This window comes from Elephas maximus, chromosome 9 (genome assembly GCF_024166365.1).
Source record: "Elephas maximus indicus isolate mEleMax1 chromosome 9, mEleMax1 primary haplotype, whole genome shotgun sequence".
Taxonomy (NCBI): Eukaryota; Metazoa; Chordata; class Mammalia; order Proboscidea; family Elephantidae; genus Elephas; species Elephas maximus.
Window position 1 is genome coordinate 43,788,557 of NC_064827.1, and position 22,611 is coordinate 43,811,167.

Genomic DNA, 22,611 nt, shown 5'->3' on the forward strand with positions numbered 1-22,611 from the left:
ATAGGGGCCTGCCAAAGACTCCAAACAGCATCTCTATCTGCTACTGACACTTCACACACCACTGGATCAGCCCAGATCATAATGCCAGAGTGGCTTGCATGGCACCCTGAACCTGTTGCAAAGCCTTTTCTTGTTCTGGGCCCCATTCAAAAATAGCAGCTTTTCCAGTTATTTGATAAACAGGCCAGAGTAGCATGCCCAAATGAAGGATATGTTGCCTCCAAAATCCAAAGAGGCCCACCAGGCATTGTGCCTACTTTTTAGTAGTAGGAGGGGCCAGATTAACAATTTATCCTTCAGTTTAGAAGGAATATCTCAACATGCCCCAACACCACCGGACCCCTAGAAATTTCACTGAGGTGGAAGGCACCTGAATTTTTATCAGATTAATTTCCCACCCTTTAACATGCAAATGTTTTACCAATAAGTTCAGAGTCATTGACACTTCTTCCTCACTAAGTCCAATCAGCATAATGTCATCAATATAATGGACTAGTGTGATGTCTTATGGAAGGGAAAGGCAGTCAGTGTGGGTGTGGTTACCATAATGGACAGTGAAGTCTAAGCAGTAATCAGAATAGCCTGGCTCATATGGACTTACAGCTTTAGCAACTTAGTTATTATGTCCCTAGGCATAAAATAGATGGGAAATCTACTAAATATTTACTTGATCTATACAGGTGGAAGAATTCCAGGTCAAGTGAATGGCAGTCTAACTCAAATCTCCAGAATACAGTGTCACAGCCCCTCAATTCCCAGCCTTGACCCAGTTTACATACCTACAACCCACTGAATGAAGGGGAGGCTGTGTCCCCTTGAGGAAAGACCCCACTACACTGCCAAAAATTTATACCATTAATCTTTCTTCCAGCCTTCCCCAAAGGAATCTATGGCTTTTACAAGAGTGTTCACTGGGGAAAAGAAAATAATCAGACTTTTCAGGGATAACTGGATACTGGCTCTGAGCTGACACTGGCCCAACAGTCAGAGTTGGGGCATATGGAGGTCAGGGTATTAATGGAGTTTTAGCTCAGGTTCATCTCACAGTTGGTCCAATGGATCCCTAAACCCTAAACCCATCCTGTAGTGATTTCCCCAGTTCCAGAAACAGGCAGAACCCCCACAGTGGATCCCTGACAAGTGGAGTAAGGGCTATTATGGTAGGGAAAGCCAAGTGGAAACCATTAGAACTGCCCCTACCTAGGAAAATAGTAAACCAAAAGCAATACCACAGCCTTGGAGGGACTGCAGAGATTACTGCCACCATCAAGGACCTGAAGGATGCAGGGGTGGTGATTCTGACCACATCCCCATTCAACTTGCCTATTTGGCCTGTGCAAAGAACAGATGGATCTTGGAGAATATCAGTGGATTATGTAAACTTAACCAGGTGGTGACTCCAATTGTAGCTGCTGTTCCAGACGTGGTTTCACTGTTTGAGCAAATTAATATATCTCCTGGTACCTGTTACGCAGCTATTGATCTGGCCAATAACTGCATTTTTTTTCTCCATTCCGGTTTTGAAGGAACACCAGAAGCAGTTTGCCTTCAGCTGGCAAGGGCAGAAATATATCTTAACTATCCTACCTGAGGAGTATATAAACTCTCCAGCCCTATGTTATAATTTAGTCCACAGGGGCCTCAATACCACCAAGAAGAAGAGATGGGGGCAGAGGTCACCCTTCGGACCCCGGATTTTTTGCACTGAGAACCTCCTAGACGCAGGGGAAGAGCCAAGAAACTCACTCTTCATCCATATCATTTTCTGTTTTATAGTCCAGTCAAATCCCTGTCTGAAAAGTTGGCTTCGAGAATGATTCCAGCCCTTGGGCTAACAGAGGGTCTGGGGGCCGTGATCTCTGGAGTCCCTCCAGTTTCAGTTAGACCATTAAGTCTGGTCTTTTTATGAGAATTTGAGGTCCGCATCCCACTGTTCTTGCGCCTCATCAGGGATTCTCTGTTGTGTTCCCTGTCAGGGCAGTCATTGGTTGTAGCGGGGCACCATCTAGTTCTTCTGGTCTCAGGCTGATGTAGTCTCTGGTTTATGTGGCCCTTTCTGTCTCTTGGGCTCATAATTACCTGTGTCTTTGGTGTTCTTCATTCTCCTTTAAGACTGCATACTCTTTGGGGACCAGGACCTCCAACTTGCAGAGCTCAGAGTTACAGAGATGGGAAGCACAAAATCCCCTATGGGTCCCTGGGGATAAAGGTAAATAGGACCACTCCTGCTTGTACCCCTTGGTTCCCGGATCTGTGTATTCTTCCTACTGGAGACCTAACACCATACAAAGGTCTTAACATATATGCAGATCCTAAAGAATGGTGCTTGTGTAGTAAAGAATTTGGCCTTGCCCAAAGAGGTTTGACCTTTGCCTCTGGCTTCTAGGAGATAAGCTATAAACCCTAAGAATTTTCCGAGTGGTAAGAGTGTCTTTGTTATTTGTAGTGGGCCCCTCTGACCCCACCCGATAGTTCATGGTAACATGATGACTCATGGTGGGTCCCTCAGATCACATGGTATACCAATTAACCAATCATGCCTACATATTGAAGCCCCAGTAAAAATTCTAGACAAAGTTCGGCGGGGCCAAGATGGCAGACTAGGTAGACGCTACCGCGGATCCCTCTTGCAACGAAGACTTGGAAAAACAAGTGAATCGATCACATACATAACAATCTACGAACTCTGAACAACAACACAGACTTAGAGACGGAGAACGAACAAATACGGGCAAACGGCGATAGTTTTCAGAACCAGGAGCCAGCGTACCAGGCAGGTGACCCTCGGAGCCCAATCTGGGGCAGAGCCCAGGGGGGCAGACGGCACAGACAAGGGGCCCAGCCCTAGCCCCCGAACTCATCCCGAGAGGGAGCCTAGCCGGTTGGCGCGGGCGGCGTAGCAGCGCAGCCAGTGGGAGAAGTACCCGGGAGGCAGTGACTGATCTTGGAGCAGGAGAGCAGTGTCCCAGCCGGGGAGCCGTCCCGCCGGGAGTTTGGCGGGGAGCGAACGTGGCGTGAGCGTGGGGATCAGCTATATTTCCCTAAAGCGACCCGGGGGGGGGGGCCAGACGTTCATGCGGGCGACGCCCACCCAGTTTGCACGTGCGGCGCGGTGCACCGGAGGGAAAAGTCCCCGGGAGGAAGTGACTGGTCTTGGAGCGGGGAGAGCAACGTCCCAGCTGGGGAACCGCCCCGCTGGGATTTTGGCGGGCGCGGGCGGGGCGTGAGCGCAGGGATCAGTTATATTCCCCTGAATTGACCCCGGGCGTGGGCCCAGCCATTCATGCGGGCGACGCCCACCCAGTTCGCGCGAGCAGTGCGGCGCACCAGAGGGAGAAGTCCCCGGGAGGAAGTGACTGGTCTCAGAGCGGGGAGAGCAGCGTCCCAGACGGGGAGCCGTGCTGCTGGGATTTTGGCGGGCATGGGCGGGGCGTGAGCGCGGGGACCAGTTATATTCCCCTGAATTGACGCCGGGGGCGGGCCCACCCGTTCGTGCGGGCAACGCCCACCCAGTTCGCGAGAGCGGAGCGGCGCGCCGGAGGGAGAAGTCCCCGAGAGCAAGTGATTGGTCTTGGAGCGGGGAGAGCAGCGTCCCAGCCGGGGAGCCGTCCCGCCGGGATTTTGGCGGGTGCGGGCAGAGCGTGAACGCGGGGATCAGCTCTATATTCTGAGGTGCTACACTCCTAGCTCTCTGATCCCTCCCCCACCCTCCCCAGGCGGCTCCATTAACATCCGAATACCCTGAGCGAGAGGGAGAATTCAGATAGGGATCTGACTCCATTTTTTTTTTTAGCTGATTACCTGGAAAAACTAGTTTCCCAGTGATGGCTCGGAGACAGCAGTCCATATCAAACCACATAAAGAAACAGACCATGATAGCTTCTCCAACCCCCCAAACAAAAGAATCAAAATCTTTCCCAAATGAAGATACAATCCTGGAATTATCAGATACAGAATATAAAAATCTAATTTACAGAATGCTTAAAGACGTCACAAATGAAATTAGGCTAACTGCAGAAAAAGCCAAGGAACACACTGATAAAACTGTTGAAGAACTCAAAAAGATTATTCAAGAACATAGTGGAAAAATTAATAAGTTGCAAGAATCCATAGAGAGACAGCATGTAGAAATCCAAAAGATTAACAATAAAATTACAGAATTAGAAAACGCAATAGGAAGTCAGAGGAGCAGACTCGAGCAATTAGAATGTAGACTGGGACATCTGGAGGACCAGGGAATCAACACCAACATAGCTGAAAAAAAATCAGATAAAAGAATTTAAAAAAATGAAGAAACCCTAAGAATCATGTGGGAATCTATCAAGAAGGATAACTCGCGAGTGATTGGAGTCCCAGAACAGGGAGGGGGGACAGAAAACACAGAGAAAATAGTTGAAGAACTCCTGACAGAAAACTTCCCTGACATCATGAAAGATGAAAGGATATCTATGCAAGATGCTTATCGAACCCCATTTAAGATTGATCCAAAAAGAAAAACACCAAGACATATTATCATCAAACTTGCCAAAACCAAAGACAAACAGAAAATTTTAAAAGCAGCCAGGGAGAAAAGAAAGGTTTCCTTCAAGGGAGAATCAATAAGAATAAGTTCAGACTACTCAGCAGAAACCATGCAGGCAAGAAGGGAATGGGACGACGTATACAGAGCACTGAAGGAGAAAAACTGCCAACCAAGGATCATATATCCAGCAAAACTCTCTCTGAAATATGAAGGAGAAATTAAGATATTTACAGATAAACTTAAGTTTAGAGAATTTGCAAAAACTAAACCAAGACTGCAAGAAATGCTAAAGGAGATTGTTTGGCCTGATGACCAATAATATCAGGTACCAGCACAATACAAGTTCACAAAACAGAACTTCCTGATATCAACGCAACTCAAATAGGGAAAGCACAAAAACAAACAAATTAAGATTAATTCTAAAAAATAAATAAATAAACAAAATAATACACATAACAGGGAATCATGGAAATCAATAGATAAACGATCACAATAATCAAAAAGAGGGACTAAATATAGGAGGTATTGAACTGCCAGATGGAGAGTGATACAAGGCGATACAGAAGGATACAAGTTAGGTTTTTACTTAGAAAAATAGGGGTAAATAATAAGGTAACCACAAAAAGGAATATCAATTCCATAACTCAAGAAAAAAGCCAAGAAAAACGCCAAGAAAAACGTAACGACTCAACTAACATAAAGTTAAACATTATGAAAATGAGGATCTCACAATCTACTAAGAAAAACGTCTCAGCACAAAAAAGTATGTGGAAAAATGAAATGGCCAACAACACACATAAAAATGCATCAAAATGACAGCACTAAAAACATATTTATCTATAATTACGCTGAATGTAAACGGACTAAATGCACCAATAAAGAGACAGAGAGTCACGGACTGCATAAAGAAACACGATCCATCTATATGCTGCCTACAAGAGACACACCTTAGACTTAGAGACACAAACAAACTAAAAAACTCAAAGGATGGAAAAAATATATCAAGCAAACAATAAGCAATAAAGAAGAGGAGTAGCAATATTAATTTCTGACAAAATAGACTTTAGACTTAAATCCGCCACAAAGGATAAAGAAGGACACTATATAATGATAAAAGGGACAGTTGATCAGGAAGACATAACCATATTAAATATTTATGCACCCAATGACAGGGCTGCAAGATACATAAATCAAATTTTAACAGAATTGAAAAGTGAGATAGACACCTCCACATTTATAGTAGGAGACTTCAACACACCACTTTTGGAGAAGGACAGGACATCCAGTAAGAAGCTCAACAGAGACACGGAAGACCTACTTACAACAATCAACCAACTTGACCTCATTGACTTATACAGAACTCTCCACCCAACTGCTGCAAAATATACTTTTTTTTCTAGTGCACATGGAACATTCTCTAGAATAGACCACATATTAGGTCATAAAACAAATCTTTGCAGAGTCCAAAACATCGAAATATTACAAAGCATCTTCTCAGACCACAAGGCAATAAAACTAGAGATCAATAACAGAAAAACTAGGGAAAAGAAATCAAATACTTGGAAAATGAACAATACCCCCCTGAAAAAAGACTGGGTTATAGAAGACATCAAGGAGGGAATAAGGAAATTCTTAGAAAGCAACGAGAATGAAAATACTTCCTATCAAAACCTCTGGGACACAGCAAAAGCAGTGCTCAGAGGCCAATTTATATCGATAAATGCACACATACAAAAAGAAGAAAGAGCCAAAATCAGAAAACTGTCCCGACAACTTGAACAAATAGAAAGTGAGCAACAAAAGAACCCATCAGGCACCAGAAGAAAACAAATAATAAAAATTAGAGCTGAACTAAATGAATTAGAGAACAGAAAAACAATTGAAAGAATTAACAAAGCCAAAAGCTGGTTCCTTGAAAAAATTAACAAAATTGATAAACCATTGGCTAGACTGACTAAAGAAAAACAGGAAACAAATAACCCGAATAAGAAACGAGAAGGACCACATCACAACAGAGCCAAATGAAATTAAAAGAATCATTTCCGATTACTACGAAAAATTGTACTCTAACAAATTTGAAAACCTAGAAGAAATGGATAAATTCTTGGAAAAATACTACCTGCCTAAACTAACACATTCAGAAGCAGAACAACTAAATACACCCATAACAAAAAAAGAGATTGAAATGGTAATCAAAAAACTCCCAACAAAAAAAAGTCCTGGCCCAGACGGCTTCACTGCAGAGTTCTGCCAAACCTTCAGAGAAGACTTAACACCACTACTACTGAAGGTATTTCAAAGCATAGAAAAAGACGGAATACTACCCAACTCATTCTATGAAGCTACCATCTCCCTGATACCAAAACCAAGTAAAGACATTACAAAAAAAGAAAATTTTAGACCTATATCCCTCATGAACATAGATGCAAAAATCCTCAACAAAATTCTAGCCAATAGAATCCAACAACATATCAAAAAAATAATTCACCCTGATCAAGGGGGATTTATACCAGGTATGCAAGGCTGGTTTAATATCAGAAAAACCATTAATGTAATCCATCACATAAATAAAACAAAAGATAAAAACCACATAATCTTATCAATAGATGCAGAAAAGGCATTTGACAAAGTTCAACACCGATTTATGATAAAAACTCTTACCAAGATAGGAATTGAAGGAAAATTCCTCAACATAATAAAGGGCATCTATGCAAAGCCAACAGCCAATATCACTCTAAATGGAGAGAACCTGAAAGCATTTCCCTTGAGAACGGGAACCAGACAAGGATGCCCTTTATCACCGCTCTTATTCAACATCGTACTTGAAGTCCTAGCCAGGGGAATTAGGCTAGACAAAGAAATAAAGGGTATCCAGATTGGCAAGGAGGAAGTAAAGCTATTACTATTTGCAGATGACATGATCGTATACATGGAAAACCCTAAGGAATCCTCCAGAAAACTACTGAAACTAATAATAAAAGAGTTTGGAAGAGTCTCAGGTTATAAAATAAACATACAAAAATCACTTGGATTCCTCTACATCAACAAAAAGAACACCAAAGAGGAAATAACCAAATTAATATCATTCACAGTAGCCCCCAATAAGATAAAATATTAGGAATAAATCTTACCAAGGATGTAAAAGACCTATACAAAGAAAACTACAAAGCTCTGCTACAAGAAATTCAAAAGGACATATTTAAGTGGAAAAACATACTCTGCTCATGGATAGGAAGACTTAACATAGTAAAAACGTCTATTCTACCAAAAGCCATCTATACATTTAACGCACTTCCAATCCAAATACCAATGTCATATTTTAAGGGGATAGAGAAACAAATCACCAATTTCATATGGAAGGGAAAGAACCCCCGGATAAGCAAAGCATTACTGAAAAAGAAGAAAGTGGGAGGCCTCACTCTACCTGATTTAAGAACCTATTATACAGCTACAGTAGTCAAAACAGCCTGGTACTGGTACAACAACAGGCACATAGATCAATGGAACAGAATTGAGAACCCAGATATAAATCCATCCATGTATGAGCAGCTGATATTTGACAAAGGCCCAGTGTCAGTCAATTGGGGAAATGATCGTCTTCTTAACAAATGGTGCTGGCATAACTGGATATCCATTTGCAAAAGAATGAAACAGGACCCATACCTCACACCATGCACAAAAACTAACTCCAAGTGGATCAAAGACCTAAACATAAAGACTAAAACGATAAAGATCATGGAAGAAAAAATTGGGACAACCCTAGGAGCCCTAATACAGGGCATAAACAGAATACAAAACATTACCAAAAATGATGAAGAGAAACCAGATAACTGGGAGCTCCTAAAAATCAAACACCTATGCTCATCTAAAGACTTCACCAAAAGAGTAAAAAGACCACCTACAGACTGGGAAAAAATTTTCAGCTATGACATCTCCGACCAGCGCCTGATCTCTAAAATCTACACGATTCTGTCAAAACTCAACCACAAAAAGACAAACAACCCAATCAAGAAGTGGGCAAAGGATATGAACACACATTTCACTAAAGAAGATATTCAGGCAGCCAACAGATACATGAGAAAATGCTCACGATCATTAGCCATTAGAGAAATGCAAATTAAAACTACGATGAGATTCCATCTCACACCAACTAGACTGGCATTAATCCAAAAAACACAAAATAATAAATGTTGGAGAGGCTGCGGAGAGACTGGAACTCTCATACACTGCTGGTGGGATTGTAAAATGGTACAACCACTTTGGAAATCCATCTGGCGTTATCTTAAACAGTTAGAAATAGAACTACCATACAACCCAGAAATCCCACTCCTCGGAATATACCCTAGAGATACAAGAGCCTTCACACAAACAGATATATGCACACCCATGTTTATTGCAGCTCTGTTTACAATAGCAAAAAGCTGGAAGCAACCAAGATGTCCGTCAACGGATGAATGGGTAAATAAATTGTGGTATATTCACACAATGGAATACTACGCATCGATAAAGAACAGTGACGAATCTCTGAAACATTTCATAACATGGAGGAATCTGGAAGGCATTATGCTGAGTGAAATGAGTCAGAGGCAAAAGGACAAATATTGTATAAGACCACTATTATAAGATCTTGAGAAATAGAAAAAACAGAGAAGAACACATACTTTTGTGGTTGCGAGGGGGGAGGGGGGAAGGGGGGGAGGGAGGGAGGGAGGGAGAGGGTTTTTTATTGATCAATCAGTAGATAAGACCTGCTTTGGGTGAAGGGAAAGACAACACTCAATACAAGGAAGGTCAGCCTAATTGGACTGGACTAAAAGCAAAGAGGTTTCCAGGATAAAATGAAAGCTTCAAAGGTCAGCGGAGCAGGGGCTGGGGTCTGGGGAACATGGTTTGAGGGGACTTCGAAGTCAATGGGCAAAATAATTCTATTATGAAATCATTCTGCATCCCACTTTGAAATGTGGCGTCTGGGGTCCTAAATGCCAACAAGCGGCCATCTAAGATACATCAATTGGTCTCAACCCACCTGGAGCAAAGGCAAAGGAAGAACACCAAGGTCACACGACAACTAAGAACCCAAGAGACAGAAAGGGCCACATGAACCAGAGACCTACATTATCCTGAGACCAGAAGAACTAGTTGGTGCCCGGCCACAATCGATGTCTGCCCTGTCAGGGAGCACAACAGACAACTCCTGAGGGAGCAGGAGACCAATGGGATACAGACCCCAATTTCTCATAAAAAGACCATACTTAATGGTATGACTGCAACTAGAGGAATCCCGGAGGCAATGCTCCCCAGACCTTCTGATGGCACAGGACAGGAACCATCCCCGAAGACAACTCATCAGACATGAAAAGGACTGGTCAGCGGGGGGAAGAGAGATGCTGATGAAGAGTGAGCTAATTAAATCAGGTGGACACTGAAGAGTGTGTTGGCAACTATTGACTGGAGGGGGGATGGGAAGATAGAGAGAGAGGGAAGACGGCAAAATTGGCACGAAACAAGAGACTGAAAGGGCTGACACAATAGGGGGAGAGCAAGTGGGAGAAGGGAGTAAGATGTATGTAAACTTACATGTGACAGACTGATTGGAATGGTAAATGTTCACTTGAAGCTTGATAAAAATTAATTTAAAAAAAAAATTCCAGACAAAGATGCACAGGTGAGCCTCCCAGGTTGGCAATACTCCGTGTATTGTCACACATTGATGTCCAGAGGATAATGCATTCTGATGACAATGAATGCTTCACATTTGGAAGCCTCCCAGGCTCTGCCCTATGCATCTCTTCCCTTGGCTACTTTTAATATATCCTTTCCCTGTAATAAACTATAACCATGAATATAATAGCTTCCAATGAGTTCTGAGAGTCCTTCTAGCGAATTATGGAATGTGAGGGTGATTCTGGGAAACCACCAAACTTGCTGTTGGCTCTTGGCAGTTTGAAGGACCGTGGCCTCAAATCTTGCAGTTTGGCTAACTCCAGGTAGTGCCCCATTCTTTCAGAGCCTTGTTACCAAGTTAGCATTTTAGCCATGCCTTTAAAAGGCTGTTCCAGCATTCTCTGAGGCCAGTTGTTCCCGGATGATGTAGTATTTGATATGACCAGTGGACTCCATGGTCATGGGCCCACTCTGCACTTGCTTCACTATGAAGTGGGTCCCGTGTTTGGATGCTATGCTGTGTGGGATTCCATGCCTGTGAATCAGACATTCCATAGTCCCCTGAATAGTGATGCTAGCTGAGGCTCTACAAGCAGGAAAAGCAAACCCATAACCATATCCCTGTGAGAATGAATCACTAGCCCTACCAGTGTGGGAGAGACCCAATGTAGCTGACTTGTTTCATCTCCTTAAGAATTAGTGCCATATCAAAGACTCAGCATTGGTCTCTATTGCTAACGGTCTAAACATTCAGAGACAGCAGTTGCTGAATCAGCATTTGTAAGTGGGAATCCATGCAGTTGGGCCCATATGTAACCTCCATCTCTACCACCTTGTTTCTGTGCTCATCATGTCAGTTCTCAAGTGGCCAGTGATGAAGACTGGCTACCATCAACCGCCCAAGTCATTTTGTCTACTTAGTTGTTCAGTGTCTCTTCCATGGTGTATGCTTTCTTATGAGTATTAACATGTGATACAAAAAAATCTTCACACTTTGTGCACTCTCATATGTCCATTCACATGCCTCTACTCTAGACTTCTTTGTTTCCAATCTTTCAGTCCTTTTCCTTTTAGAACCCTACCAGATGGCCAGGCCATTGGTTCTGTTCAGGAATTAGTCTATACTCTCAACTTGGGCCACTTCTTACACACAAAGTAGGCGACCTAGTGTACTGCTTCCACCTATTAGGAAGGATTCCCCTCTCCACTGTCTTTCAAGACCACTCCTGAATGTGGCTGTAATGCAGTCACCATCCATTTTTGGCTTTCTCCCACATACTATGCTGACCCATCTATACTCCAGATTCAGACATTTTCCCCCTCCCTCAGCCAGTTATATGGAACCCCCACAGGACCACAGGTACAAACTAGGGATGAATGCTGTGCAACTGTGGTGGGTTTCTTGGGAGCCTGGGCTCTGGTTCATGCAGTTTACTCATGTCCTCTGGTCTTCTTGAGCTCAATCCCAACAGGTCTCCATTTCAACCTTATTATGGACAGCTGTTGAGCTTGTTTGACTGGGCAGGTCCAACAGAACCCTACTCATAATGGGCAGTTCTGGACACATGGTCACTTGGTGCCTCAAGGTCAGGAATTCCATTTCTATCAAGGACCAGTAACATGCCAGGGACTACTTCTCCAAACACATATAATTCTCTGTTACAGATAGCATAACCTTCTAGGATTCCAGGGGATACATTGTGATTCTCCTACTGGAACTTTCCATAAGCTCCATTCTGCATCTTTTCCTACCACTGATATCTCCAACACCACAGTTGTCCTCCAGATCCTGCTGCTGCTTGCACCACGGCCTGAATCTACTACACAACCCTTTTCTTCTCCAAGTCCCAATCAAGCTGGCAGCTTTCAGGTCACCTGGTATATAGGCCAGAGAAATGTTCCTAGGTATAGAATATGTTGCTTCCAGAACCCAAAGAGGTCTACCAGTACTGTGTTTCCATTTTTGTGGTGGGATACAAGATGCCGCAATTTGTTTTTTACTTTGGAGGGCTATCTCAGCATACTCCTGATCACTGGACCCCTAAAAACTTTACCAAAGTGGTAGGTTCCTGAATCTCTATAGAGTTTATCTCCCACCCCCTGGAGTACATGTGTCTTACCAAGGCCTCCAGCATGCCACCAATAAAATGGATCAGTGTGATGGTTCTGTGGGATGTCTAGCAGTCCAAATCTCTTCAAGCTATATTACAACAGACTATAGGAAAGCTAACGTAGCTCTAAGGCCAAACTGTAAATGAATATTTTTGCCCATCCCACATGAATGCAAACTGTTTCCGATTCTCTTTCCTGACTGGAATTGAAAAGAACACTTTCGTCAGATCAATAGCCACATACCATGCACCTGAAGACTTAATGATCTGCTCTAGCAATAAGACCACATCTGGTATAGTAGCTACAATTGCAGCTGATTGTTTAAGCCTGCAGTAGTCTTCACTCATTCTCTAGGATCCATCTGGAAATATATTGTTTTTTATTTACTATCTTGGCTGCAGAAGGGAGGAGGAGGAGCAAGCCGTTTCAAAAGTTTCTGCCTGGCCTTCCCCACTATAATAGCTTTTCCCCACAGGCTAAGATCTCAGTGTGGGGGTTACTCTAACTTCCAAGTATGTCAATTCCAATTATACAATCAAGGACAGGGAAATGACCACTGGTGGGTCCACAAACCCCGCAGGCCAACTCTGAGCCAGTCTTTAGCAGGACTGCATTTATGGAAACCTTGGTGGCATAGTGGTTAAGTGCTATAGCTGCTAACCAAGCGGTTGGCAAGTTCAAATCTGACAGGCACTCCTTGAAACTCTATGGGGCAGTTCTACTCTGTCCTATAGGGTTGCTATGAGTTGGAATGGACTCAATGGCAGTGGGTTTGGGTTTGTTTTTTTTTTTCATTTATTACCTGGTCCCCATCAGCCCATAGTCTATTAGAAAAACTATGATTATGCTTTGGGTCTCCAAGTACCAATGTCAGTTCAGACTGTGTGTTCAATAATCCTCAAAATGTCTGGGTATTTCCCCTCCCCCAGTGTAAAACTGCCCAAATAAATTTACACAGGTTCCTTTGGGGAAGAACTAGGGGAATCATCACAGTATATACTTGCCATGGCATTGCTGCCTATTTTTCTCTCAGAGACATCATGCTCTGTTACCCTCCCCACAACTCCTTGCAGCTCAAACTCCTTGGCTGTCCCTCAGACTTTGAAGGTCATTACAATTATTGTGGATTCTATTATTTTAGTGCTCATCATCTCCATGGATATTAATGAGCCCAGCTCTCTCCTACTATCATCCCTGACCTGTAGAGGAAAGTCAACACTGTGATGCTGATGCCCCTCTCACCAGTACTTTTCTGATGGCCTTCGGTCTCCCATGGAACATAATCAACTGGTATGTTTTGTAGCTTCACATAATATAGCCATACCTGTCCTCTCTTCCACTGAAATATATAAGGGATCTCATATTTAGACTTTGTTAATGGCCCTCAGTTTCTTTTCATTATCTCTCTGCAGAGTGTCAATTCACCTTAGCAGTAACCAGTCAACTCTGCTGTCTTTATATGAATTGTTCTCCCCATATCCTTCTAATGACTGAATCATTGCACCACCAAAGGCAGTCTCCTCAACCAGAATGTTTTCCCAGGTCACCTCCCATGAAATCTTTAGCAAACAGAGCACCACTGTGTGCCAGGGACTATCCATGTTCTACATGCCATCAGGGAAGGAGTAATCTTTGCCCATCTTACCACCTGTTTTTTTGAACTACACGTTGGTCCAAGAAGCAGATACATAAGAGATTCATGGGGCTGGGAGGGCAGGTGAACTCCTGTGAGAGAAAATGGGGAGGGAATCAGAGAAAGCTAGGAAAGCTGTCAGAACATGATACACACCTTGCTTCTAAGGAGCATTCTGGTTGTACTTCTTCCAAGACAGATTTGTTCGTTCTCTTGGCAGTCCATGGTATATTCAATATTCTTCGCCAACACCAGAATTCAAAGGCGTCAATTCTTCTTTGGTCTTCCTTATTCATTGTCCAGCTTTCACATGCATATGATGCAATTGAAAATACCGTGGCTTGGGTCAGACGCACCTTAGTCTTCAAGGTAACATCTTTGCTTTTCAACACTTTAAATAGGTCTTTTGCAGCAGATTTGCCCAATGCAATGTGTCTTTTGATTTCTTGGCTGCTGCTTCCATAGGTGTTGATTGTGGATCCCCGTAAAATGAAATCTTTGACAATTTCAATATTTTCTCCGTTTACCATGACGTTGCTTATTGGTCCAGTTGTGAGGATTTTTGTTTTCTTTATGTTGAGGCGTAATCCATACTGAAGGCTATGGTCTCTGATCTTCATCAATAAGTGCTTCAAGTCTTCTTCACTTTCAGCAAGCAACGTTGTGTCATTTGCATAACGCAGATTGTTAATGAGTCCTCCTCTAATCCTGATGCCGTTCTTCTTCATACGGTCCAGCTGTATATATATCAGTATATTTTTTCCAATAAGATAAATTCTGACTATATTCAGTATTTTTGATGGCTAGAATATGGAGCTTCAACACCCTCTGTTCTATAATCCTTCACATAATTTCTAAAAAACTGTGTTTTCATCTCCTTACCAACTTTAATGAACCAACAAAGATAAATTCTCTCTTACATTCATCACTTCAAACAATTTTCATCACATGTGGCCAGAAAACTGTCCTGGAATATCTTGATCATCACTTCTGCAGCAGAAGCCTTTTCACCTAAGGGCATAAAGTTACATGAATCAATTAATTTTCAACATTAGAGAAAAAATAGCAAGTACATGGTGAGCGGATGACCTGTAGCAATATGCCACAGAGTCCCAGCTATCTCAAAACAATCAGCCTAAACCTTATAAAAATCATATTTCCATATTAGTGTCTTTTTATTGTAGGACATATGACCACATGAAGCACTACAACTGGATGGCTGCCATTAACTGGCTTTTACTGCCTCCAGAGAGCGCACTCTCTCCTTCATGGCTAAAACCTCTAGCAGTAGCACTATCTCTCACCCTTGCCCTGTAAGAAGCAACATCAATTCACAACAGTTCTCTTAAGTCTCATATCGACAATTTTACACAGGCAGCAAGAATTGGCTGGATGTAACCAGTAAATCTTGTGCAGAGGTACCAGCAGCACAAAGGTCTGTAGTTACCTTCCAGGGCATTTGTTGCCTCTTTTTCATTAAAAGCCCCACCCAAACCTGGAAAATAGACAGTCCGTGGCAATCATTTTGTCCGCAGTATCTGAAGGAACTTTGTACAAAATAAAGGAAAAATCAGAAAACACTATAAGGTCCTCAATAGGCAGATTATAATAAAGATCTTCATTTTCCTTAGTCTTTCCAAGATACTTGGTAGACGTCTTCATTGTCATTTATAATCCCTGTGAGAAGCATTTTCCATATGAGAATCCACTAGACATGTGGAAAACCCTGACTGAGAGTGATATGCTCACCAATCTTCTCTAATGTGGCCATCTTTCACACCGCTAGATAATGGCAGGATGTTGTTGTTGTTCTTAAATACTATCAAGTTGGTTCTGACTCACAGGAACCTCATGCACAACAGAACAAAACAGTGCCCAGGCCCAGTCCTGCACCATTCTCACAATCGTCGCTATGTTTGAGCCCATTGTTGCAGCCACTGTGTCTATCCCTCTCATTGAGGGTCTTCTTCCTCTTTTTCGCTGACCCTCTACTTTACCAAGCATGATATCCTTCTCCAGGGACTGGTCACTCCTGATAACATGTTCAAAGTACATGAGATGAAGTCTCGCCATCTTCATTTCTAAGGAGAATTCTAGCTGTACTTCTTCTAAGACGGACCTGTTCTTTCTTCTGGCAGTGCATGGTACATTCAACACTCTTCACCAACAACATAATTCAAAGGCATCAACTCTTCTTTGGTCTTCCTTATTCACAGTCCAGCTTTCATATGCATATGAGGTAACTGAAAATACCATTGCTTGGGTCAGGCGCACCTTAGTCCTCAATGTGATATCTTTGCTTTATAACACTTTAAAGAGATCTTTTACAGCAGATTTGCCCAATGTAACATGTTGTTTGATTTCTTGACTGCTGCCTCCGTGGGCGTTGCCTACGGATGGAAGTAAAATGAAATCCTTAACAACTTCAGTATTTTCTCTGTTTTTCATGATGTTGCTTATTGGTCCAGTTGTGAGGATTTTTTGTTTTATGTTAAAATCTAATCCATACCAAAGGCTGTAGTATTTGATTGGCAGAATACATCTCAGAATTACCCCATTACCTCCTAAAACCAGTCCAGTCCATTTTCTACTTCCAACTCCTCCACTGAAATGCTCTTTCCAAGGCCCCTAGCAACACTACCATTACCTTATTCAATGAATATTTGTTAATGTTTATCATTCCAGAACTCAGCAGCAATTCCTGAATTGGTCACTTCTTAGTCTGTGCTCGTGCCTTTCTTTTGGCTCTTTGTTCTTTTCCTTTTCTGGTTTTATTCTCTCCCGGTTCTTTCTTCTTCCTGTCCAGTCACACCTTCAGTCTCCTTCCAAAGCCTTTCTTCTTTGCTTGCACCTTAAAATAATTTGTCCTTGGTCCCCTTCTTTCTACATACTCTCCCTAGACGATCTCAACTACATCTATGGCTTCAAGAACTACTGCCTGCTATATCTCCAGCCCTATCTCCCTCTTGTACTCCCAACCCATATATCCTTCATCTCCAACTGGATACCCCGCAGGCATCTCAAACTCGACATACCATAACTTAACTAATTTTCCCACCAATACCAGGACCTTCTCCTTCAAGCCATATTTCTATTAATGGCTCCATGGTCCATAGTCACCTCATCCTGGCCTCATGGAGTCATTCCAGAATCTTTCCTCTCCTCCTCCATCACACTCCTATTTCTTCACTTAGCTACCTGCTACTTATCCTTCTGTTTTCAGCTTGGACATTACTTTCTCCAGGAACTTTCCCCCAAGTCCCACAAGTTGGTATACGGTAATTCTCTGTGTTCCTATAATGCCTTAAACTTTTCCTCGCATAGCACTTTTACTATAGTCTAGTATCATAATTGCCAGGTTACTTGTCTATATTTTCCACCGAACTCCAATCAGGAACCTGATCTATATTGCTCAATGTGATATTCTCAATGTCTAACACAGTTCCTAACATAGTAGGCACTCCATAAATATTGGTTGAAGGAGTAAGCAAATGAATCATCAAGTCTTCAGCTGAGTTCAACAGTTCAGGTAATATGTACAGTTCCTATTATGTGCCATTTTACTTTGTAAATTATATATTGAGTCTGTCCCCTAATCTTATCTACAATGCTAAGGTCTTGTATCAGATTCCAATCATTTAACTGAGCTTCTACAGCAGTTTCCTAACCCAAATCTGCTCTATTAAGGCAGCTTCCAGAAATAAAAGCAAATTATATCATGTCACTTCTAAGCTTAACAACTTCAGTGGGTTCATGATAGCCTGTAGGATAGGACAGTTCAAAACCTGAGCATGGCATAACAGAACACTCCATGCTTTGGCTCCTGCCTACCTCTTCTTCAGCCACATTACCCACCACTCTCCCATAGACACCCTTCTGTCAAGACTTACTGAACTACTTGCAGGACCCCCAAATGCCTTGGTTTCTCATCACACTACTGGTCTCTTCACACACAAACTGTCCCTAACTGTTTACTCTATCTCACTCCTATTCTTTCAACAAAATGTTTAATGACCACTAAATATGTGCCAGACAATGTTCTAGGTGCTGAGGAATACATGATGAATAAAAAGACAAAAATCCCTGCCTCGGTAAACCATGAATACTCTACTCAAACGTCAGCTTGCAACTATGGGATAGAAAATGATACTGGTAAAGAGTAAGCTTCTTTGATCAAGTAGACATATAAGACTATGTGGGCAGCTCCTGTCTGGAGGGGAGATGAGAGGGCAGAGGGGGTCAGAAGCTGGCTGAATGGACACGAAAACAGACAGTAGAGGGAAGGAGTGGGCTGTCTCATCAGGGGGTGAGCAACTAGGAGTATATAAAAAGTATATAGCAAGGTGTATATAAATTTTTGTATGAGAGACTGACTTGATTTGTAAACTTTCACTTAAAGCACAATAAAAATTTTTTTAAAAAGTCACCTTGCAAGATGCCTTTCTTTCTTTTTTTTTTTTTGGTGCTTACACAGAAATATAAAAATATCTTAATGATACTTATCACAATATGCTGTAATTGTTGATGTACTTAAACACAGGGGTGGATCTAAGTTTTATGAGCCTTGAAGCTTATACAATTTGGTTAGGGGGGTACTCTGTAAGAAAAAGTATACAAAACTACGAATACGATATTGCTAAGCTCCTCCCAGGGCCTTAGAAGGGGCCTGTACAAGTACTTCATGGTAAGTTCACTCGTATTTACCTGTATCTCCTACCAGACTATGAACATTTCATTTCTATATCCCCATATCTACAGCTGGGCTTGGCACACAAGAAGGTTGAATAACTGAAGAATTTTAATAATAGCTGTGAGTCACACTCCATACCAGCTCAAACAGTCCCTTCTCCCAGGCCTGTTATCATGGTTTACTGCTTACCCACAAAGGCCACTACACAACAAGAGTCTTGCCCAGGATCTAGATCTACTTGTCTTACCTTAGTGGTGACATTGCCGTGAAGTTGACTCAGCTAATTCTAACACTTCATTCCAGCCCTTGTAGCCTTTATTGGAAGTAGGGAATCCTCTCAGAGGACAATTCACTGGCTTTCCAGGGGCTTCCAGAACATTTCCATTAGTTCTCAGTGTATTCCAAGAAGGCACAACACCTATTAAAGCAGATTAAGAACATGTAAAAACCATTCCCAACAATCACCAAAGGATTTCAAAACTTTACGAAATGGGCCATCACATGTACAAAGAACAGTCCCAGAGTTCAGACTTAGAAAAAAAAAATTTCTGGCTTCCTCACTCAGTCTATATGAGCCTTTTTAAAAAAAAAAAAATTCTTGTGTTATTGCTGAGAATATATACAGCAAAACATACACCAATTCAACCATTTCTATATGTACAATTTAGTGACACTGATTATTACATTCTTTAGTTGTGTAACCATTCTCAGCCTCCTTTTCTGAGCTGTTCTTCCCCCATTAACTCACTGTCCCCTAAGGTTCCTACTTAATCTTTCAAGCTGCTATTATCACTTCGATCCCACATATATAGTTCTTAAAAGAGAATAATGCTCAAGGCAGAAATTTTTTACTAATTAGGCTAGACTACTGTTTGGTTTTAAGAAGACTTCAGGGGATTTTTTTAATTTAAGGTTTAAAGATTATCTCAGGGCAATAATTTCAGGGGTTCATCTAGCCTTCATGGCTTTAGAAAGTCCATGAGAATTTGAAATTCTGTTCTGCATTTTCCCCCTTTTGATCAGGATTCTTCTACAGAATCTTTGATCAAAATGTTCAGTAACAGTAGCCAGGCACCATCAAGTGCTTCTGGTCTCATGGCAAAGGAGGCAGTTGTTCATGGATGCAATTAGTCATATATTCCACATCCTCCTCCTATTCCTGGCTCCTTCTTCTTCTGTTGCTCCAGGTGTACAGAGACCAACTGTCATGCCTTGGATGGCTGCTTGCAAGCTTTTCAGATCCCAGGCACCAATCAACAAGGGGTGGAACAGAAACACTAAACACTTTTTTAGGCCAAGCAACTGGGATGTTATATAAGCCTTTAAGGCTACCTAAATCTATAGCCTTCTTGGCCCAAAATCATTCTGATTCCTCTGGAAGTATACATTCTATTTGTCCAAATATTTCTTGAGTTGCCCAATATCACAGAATCAAAAAAGTTTAAGGAGTCCCTGGGTGGTACAAATGGTTAACGCGCTTAGCTGATAACCAAAACGTTGGCCATTCAAGTTCACCCAGAAGCACCTTGGAAGAAAGGTCCAGCTATCTACTCCTGAAATATCAGCCATTAAAAACCCCATGTAGCATAGTTCTACTCAATCACATGGGGTCCATGAGTCTGAATCAACTCAACGGCAACTGATTTTAAAATAGGAAAGGTTCCTTGGAGGAGGAGCATTTGAGATGGATGCTCAGGAAGGGTGAGAGGGTTGGCCATTACAGTAGGCAATGCAATGATGAACATCATTAGGAGAGAAAAAAGTTTAGAGTAAGCAGAGACTTAGAGTAAAAAATCAACAAGTTAGTATATCTATTATACATAAGCCATTGTGAGGAATACAAGGAAGAGTAACACATGATCCCAGTTCTCCAAGGGCATATTAAAAAGTCTTTCTGCCGTCAATTTTTTTTCATTTTTTTATGGTGCTGTAAGTGAAAGTTTACAAATCAAGTCAGTCTCTCATACAAAAATTTATATTCACCTTGCTATGTACTCCTAGTTGCTCTCCCCCTAATGAGACAGCACATTCCTCCTCTCTACCTTGTATTCCCCGTGTCCATTCACCCAGTTCCTGTCCCCCTCTGCAGTCAAATTTTTCTTATCTACATTAGATTTGGAAACTCTGGTGGCATAGTGGTTAAGTGCTACAGTTGCTAACCTGAAGGTTGGCAGCTCAAATCCACCAGGCGCTCCTTCGAAACTCTATGGGGCAGTTCTACTCTGTCCTATAGGGTGGCTATGAGTCAGAATGAACTCGACAGCTACAGGCTTTTTTTTTTTTGATATATTAGAGTTTTCTGTCCTTTCCCCAGCTCTGGACACCTGATTTTTTGGGGGGTTTTATTGTACTTTAAATCAGTCCCATTTTTTAAGTCAAAAGCTTCTGGTTGTAACAAGTTAGAAATAACTACAGATAAATTCATACTTACCAACTACTCTCCTAAACAGACTGAAATTTGAAGACAAACATTCCTCTTTCAATAGTCAATAAAACCAATAGAATATGTAGATAGAAAATCAGTAAGGGTACTGAAGACCTGAACAATGCTATCAACCAAGTTGGCCTAATTAGCATTTATAGAGCACTCTACCCTACAACAGTACAATACACATTCTTTTCTAGTGCACAAGGAACATTCACCAAGATGGACCATATTTCTAGGTCATAATATAAACCTTAACAAATTTAAAAGAATTGAAATCATACAGCGTATGTTCTTGAATTACAGCAGAATAAAATAGGAATCAGTGACAAAAAAGATAATCTGTAAAAAAAAAAAAAAAAATATATATATAGTTGGAAATTAAACAAGACATTACTAAATAACCCGTGCATCAGAGAGGAAGTCTCAAGGGAAATGAGAAATATTTTCAGTTGAATGAAAATAAAAATTAATGTACCAAAATTCTGGGATGCTTATATTAGAAAAGAAGAATGTTCTGAAATTAGATAATGATAATGGTTTCACAACTTTGAATATACTAAAAACCACTCAACTGCATGTCAGAAATGTGAATTTTATAGTATGTTGTTTCACAAGTTTTTAAAAAAGAAAGGTTTCAGATCAAAATTCTAAGCTTACACCCTAAGAAACTAAAAACAGAAGTGCAAATTAAACTAAAGCAAGCAGAAGGAAGAAAATAATAAAGGCAAGAGCAGAATTCACAAAAATCATAAACGGGAAAACAATAGAGAAAAATCAGTGAAACCAATAACTGGTTCTTTGAAAGATCAATAAAATTCATAAACCTCTAGCCAGACAGACCAAGAAGGAAAAAAAAAAAAACAAATTACCAATGCCTGGAATGAAATAAGGATGACTACTAGAGATCCTGCAGATGTTAAAAGGAAACATGAACACCTTTATGGCTGTTGTACTAGTTTTCTATTGCTGCAAGACAAATCACCACAAAAGCAGTGGCTTAAAACAGCACACATTAATTATCTCACACTTTTTGTGAGTCAGGAATTTGTGGATAGTTTAGCTGGGTGCTATCTTTAGGGTAAAGAGTCCTGGTGGTGCAGTTGTTAAGCACTCGGCTCCTAACCAAAAGGTTGGCAGCTCAAACTCAGCAGCCACTCCAAGGTAGAAAGACATGGCAGTCTGTTTCCGTGAAGAAGCCCTACAGGGCAGTTCTACTATGTCCTATACAGTCGCTATGAGTCAGAATTTGGTTTGACAGCAATGGGTTTGGGTTTTTTTGGTTTTATGTTGAAAGTCTCATAAGGCTGCAACTAAGATGTTGGCTGGGTTATTTTCTCATCTGGAGGTTTGACTAGTATGGCAGGCAGAATAATGGTCCCTCACAGATACCCACATCCTAGTTCCCAGAAACTATGTTACTTTACATGTCAACAGGATTTTGCAGATGTGATTAAATTAAGGATTTTAAAATGTGGAGATTGTCCTGGGTGGGCCCAATATAACCAACAAGAGTTCTTACATGGAAAGGAGAGAGGCAGGAGAGTCAGAGAAGGAGTGTGGCA

The 22,611-nt window shown here is 41.6% G+C and overlaps 2 protein-coding genes across 2 annotated transcripts in view; one reads left to right on the top strand and one right to left on the bottom strand.

Annotated features, from left to right (window-relative positions):
- Positions 1–22,611, top strand: part of PHF24 (PHD finger protein 24) — a 141,122-nt gene that overhangs the window by 77,471 nt on the left and 41,040 nt on the right. The gene's annotated exons all lie outside the window — the stretch shown is intronic.
- Positions 1–22,611, bottom strand: part of SPATA31F3 (SPATA31 subfamily F member 3) — a 73,874-nt gene that overhangs the window by 47,012 nt on the left and 4,251 nt on the right. Inside the window, exons 2-3 of the transcript XR_007518654.1 lie at positions 18,869–19,039; positions 14,852–14,942 (exon numbers count right to left, since the gene is read on the bottom strand). The gene's annotated coding sequence lies outside the window, so the exon portion shown is untranslated. The remainder of the gene's footprint in view (positions 1–14,851; positions 14,943–18,868; positions 19,040–22,611) is intronic.